General features: G+C 48.9%; 1 long non-coding RNA gene across 1 annotated transcript; it reads right to left on the bottom strand.

Moving 5' to 3' along the window:
• Positions 1-3,317: 3,317 nt before the first annotated feature.
• On the bottom strand, positions 3,318-4,514 carry LOC129051802 (uncharacterized). The gene is made up of 3 exons (XR_008516295.1): positions 4,467-4,514; positions 3,926-4,102; positions 3,318-3,429 (listed from the first exon to the last, which is right to left on the bottom strand). It is a non-coding gene; the product is annotated as an uncharacterized LOC129051802 (long non-coding RNA).

Here is a 4,514-nt window from a genome sequence, read left to right as displayed (position 1 = left end):
TGCAATGGCACAATCTCAGCTCACCACAACCTCTGCCTCCTGGGTTCAAGTGATTCTCCTGCCTCAGCCTCCCGAGTAGCTGGGATTACAGGCATGTGCCACCACGCTTGACTAATTTTTTCTATTTTTAGTAGAGACGGATTTTCTCCATGTTGGTCAGGCTGGTCTCAAACTCCCGACCTCAGGTGATCCGCCTGCCTCGGCCTCCCAAAGTGCTGGGATTACAGGTGTGAGCCACCGCACCCAGCCAAAACTAAACATATTCTTAAAACACAATGCAGGCTGGGCACAGTGGCTCACGCCTGTAATCCCAGCACTTTGAGAGGCCAAGGTGGGTGGATCACCTGAGGTCGAGAGTTGGAGACCAGCCTGGCCAATATGGCAAAACCATCTCTGCTAAAAATATAAAAGTTAGCCGGGTGTGGTGGCGTGTGCTGCAATCCCAGCTACTCTAGAGGCTGAGGCAGGAGAATCACTTGAATCCAGGAGGCAGAGGCTGCAGTGACCTGAGACCGCGCCACTGCACTCCAGCCTGGGTGACAGAGCAAGACTCCGTGTCAAAAAATATATAAATATATAAATAAACCAGAATTCAGCAATCACTGTTATTGGTATTTACTCAAATGAGTTGAAAACTTATGTCCACACAAAAACCCACACGTGAATGTCTACAGCAACTTTATTCATAATTGCTAAAACTTGAAAGTAACTGACCGGGCGCCGTGGCTCACGCCTATAATCCCAGCACTTTGGGAGGCCGAGGCGGGCGGATCACCTGAGGTCAGGAGTTCGAGACCAGCCTGGCCAACCTGGTGAAACTCCACCTCTACTAAAAATACAAAAGTCAGCCGGGCATAGCCGTGCATGGCTGTAATCCCAGCTACTCGGGAGGCTGAGGCAGGAGAATCGCTTGAATCTGGGAGGTGGAGGTTGCAGTGAGCCGAGATCACACCACTGCACTCCAGTCTGGGCGACAGAGTGAGACTCCGTCTCAAAAAAAAAAAAAAAAGGAAAAGAAAGAAAGTAACCAAGATGTCCTTCAATACATGAATGGATAAGCCGCGGTCCATCCACACAATGGAATATTATTAAGCAATAAAAAGAAATGAGATGACAATGAAAGGTTTTACTGAAAGAAAAAAAAAAAGCTACCAAGCCATAAAAAGACATGGCGAGAACTTAAACGCATGCTTCTCAGTGAAAGAAGCTAATCTGAAAAGGCTGCTTACTGTTTGATTTCAACAATATGAGGTTCTGGAAAAGACAAAACTACAGAGACAGGAAAAAGATCAGTGGTTGCCAGGAGCTAGGAGGGAGAGAGGGATGAGGAGGTGGAGCCCAGGGGATATTTAGGGCAGTGAAACTATGATACTCTGTCTGATACTATAGTGGTGGGGACGTGTCATTATACATTTGTCTAATGCCACAGAACATACAACGTCATGAACCAGGAGCGAGGCCTCATGTACACTGTGGACTGTGGGTGACCATGGTGTGTCTCATGCACCACCCTGGTGGGGATGTTGACAGTGGGGGAGGCTGTGGGGGCGGGGCAGGGAGTATAGAAGAACTTTGTACCTTCTGGCCGGGTGCGGTGGCTCATGCCTGTAATTCCAGCATTTTGGGAGGCTGAGGCAGGCAGATCACCTGAGGTCAGGAGTTCGAGACCAGCCTGGCCAACATGACGAAACCCCATCTCTACTAAAAATACAAAAATTAGCCGGGCATGGTGGCACATGCCTGTAATCCCAGCTACTCGGGAGGCTGAGGCACAAGAATCACTTGAATCGGGGAGGTGGAGGCTGCAGTGGGCCGAGATCGCGCCATTGCACTCCAGACTGGGTGACAGAGCGAGACTCTGTCTCAAAAAAAAGATCTTTGTACCTTCTGCTCAATATTGCTGTGAACCTAAAACTGCTCTAAAAAATAAAGTCTATTAATTAAAAAAAAAAAAAAGGAAGAAACCCCCCCAGCAGTCAAGAAAAAGATGCGGGTGATTATTACATGATGGTTATTGAAAATAGTTATTCTATACAGGAGGGGGTGTTAAAAGTTAAAAATAGGCCTGATGTGGTAGCTCACACCTGTAATCCCAGCACGCTTTGGGAGGCCAAGGCAGGAGGATCGCTTGAGCACAGGAGGTCAAGACCAGCCTGGGCAACACAGTGAGAGTCCGCCTGTCTTTACCAAAAAAAAAAAAAAAAAAAAAATCAGCTGAGCATTGTGGCATGTATGTGTAGTCCCAGCTACTCAGGAGGCTGAGGTAGGAAGATCACTTAAGCCTGGGAGGTCAGGGCTACAATGAGCTCTGATCATGCCACCGCACTCCAGCCTGGGTGACAGAGTGAGATCCTGCTTCAAAAAGATAAATAAAATTTAAAATGATCTGGGCATCTCACAGGCTGTGTTTGCTGTGGTCCCTCACTCACTAAAATGCAGGTTCCACAAGGCCAAATCTTTTTTTTTTTTTTTTTTTTGAGACAGAGTTTCTCTGTGTTGCCCAGGCTGGAGTGCAGTGGCACAGTCTGGGCTTACTGCAGCCTCCAACTCCTGGTCTCAAGTGATTCTCCTGCCTCAGCCTCTCGAGTAGCTGGGATTACAGGCACTGGCCACCATGCCTGGCTCTAGGCCAAATTTTTTTTACTGGCATTATTGAGATGCCAAATTTTTTTTACTGGCATTATTCATATGCCATAAAATTCACCATGTAAAGTGGACAAATCAATGGTTTCTGGTGTAGTCCTAGAGTTTCTGCAAACATCAACACAATCTTTTTTTTTTGGACAGGGTCTTACTATGTTGCCTGGGCTGGAGTTCACTGGTGTGATCTTGGCTCACTGCAACCTCTGCCTCCCAGCTTCAAGCGTTTTTCCTGCCTCAGCCTCCTGAGTAGCTGGGATTACAGGGGTGCACGACCATGCCTGGCTAATTTTTCTTTTCTTTTTTTTTCTTTTTTTTTGAGATGGAGTCTTGCTCTGTTGCCCAGGCTGGAATGCTGTGGCACAGTCTCGGCTCACTGCAACCTCCGCCTCCCGGGTTCAAGCGATTCTCCTGCCTCAGCCTCCCAAGTAGCTGGGATTACAGGCACCTGCCACCACGCCCAGCTAATTTTATGTAGTTTTAGTAGAGACGGGGTTTTACCATGTTGGACAGGCTGGTCTTGAACTCCTGACCTCGTGATCTGCCCACCTCGACCTCCCAAAGCTCTGGGATTACAGGCATGAGCCACTGCGCCCGGCCTAACACAATTTAAAAACATTTTTCATCACCCCCAAAAGAAACATTGCACCCCTTAGCCATAGCCCCCCAGTACTTGCCTCCTGCGCCCCATGTCCTAGGCAGGCGCAGATCTGCTTCCTGTCTTTGCAGATCCTCCTGAGGGCTGGAGTCGGCTTCGCTTTGAGGTGTGTCCCAGATGCTGCAGCAATGCTTGAGTCCGGCGTGGTAGCAGGTAGGTATCCAATTGTTATTTATTATTTTTAATTAAATTAAATTTATTTATTTATTTATTTATTTATTTATTTTGAGATGGCGTCTCGCTCTGTTGCCCAGGCTGGAGTGCAGCGGCACGATCTTGGCTCACTGCAACCTCTGCCTCCTGGGTTCAAGCGATTCTCCTGCCTCAACCTCCTGAGCAGCTAGGACTTCAGATGCGTACCAGCACGCCTGGTTAGTTGTTGTATCTTTAGTAGAGACAGGTTTTCGCCTTATTGCCCAGGCTGATCTAGAAATCCTGACCTCAGGTGATCCACCCGCCTCAGCCTCCCAAAGTGCTGGGATGACAGGCATGAGCCACCACACCTGGCCCTCAATCATTATTTAATCAATCTTGTTTTAATTTGAATCCCAGTCACCACTGGCCCGGCCTCTCTTACTACTGTTAATTTACTTATCCGCCAGGTCTCTGAACCCCTTCGTCACCTACCCACTTTCCTGTCAGGATGGCTCAGAGCCACTTCTAGGCCCCTCTTGGTCGCCTTTGTGAAGAGGCACACCTTGCTTCTTAACGGCTGCATCCTGGCTCACGGAACCTTCCGGGCACCTCCGGAGCAGGGACAGAGTCTGTCTGTGGTCTCCCAGCACCCAGCCTCAGCTCAGGGCTCTGCATAGAAAGTCCCCAGGAAATGTGTGTTTTGTTTGAATGGAAAGAACAGAAGTCAGCAACTCTGGCCTACACCTGCCCCTGGCTCCCGGCCCACAAACATCTACGAATAGCAGAGAGGCCGAGGGTGTGCTCTGCAGGGTTGATTGGCGTTTGAGTCCCTCCTGCTGCTGATCTATAGCGAGACACCGGGCAGGAGGCTTAGTCTCTGTGAGTCTCACTTTCCTCAGTGATGAAGCTGAGCTAATAATAGGACCACCTCCCCGGGGTGCTGTGAGGATTAGCACTGGGGCTGCTAATATGTTCAGTAAATGCTGGCTATAATTATTGTTAATCACATGGGGTTTCTGAAGCCATTACAAACCTGCCACGTTCGGCCATCCGTCTGTCTCCTCATTCCGCACACGTTTCC

The sequence above is a fragment of the Pongo abelii genome, chromosome 20 (genome assembly GCF_028885655.2).
Source record: "Pongo abelii isolate AG06213 chromosome 20, NHGRI_mPonAbe1-v2.0_pri, whole genome shotgun sequence".
NCBI classification, from domain to species: domain Eukaryota; kingdom Metazoa; phylum Chordata; class Mammalia; order Primates; family Hominidae; genus Pongo; species Pongo abelii.
Note: the sequence above shows the minus strand (reverse complement) of the source record. Positions and strands in the feature narration are given on the sequence as shown.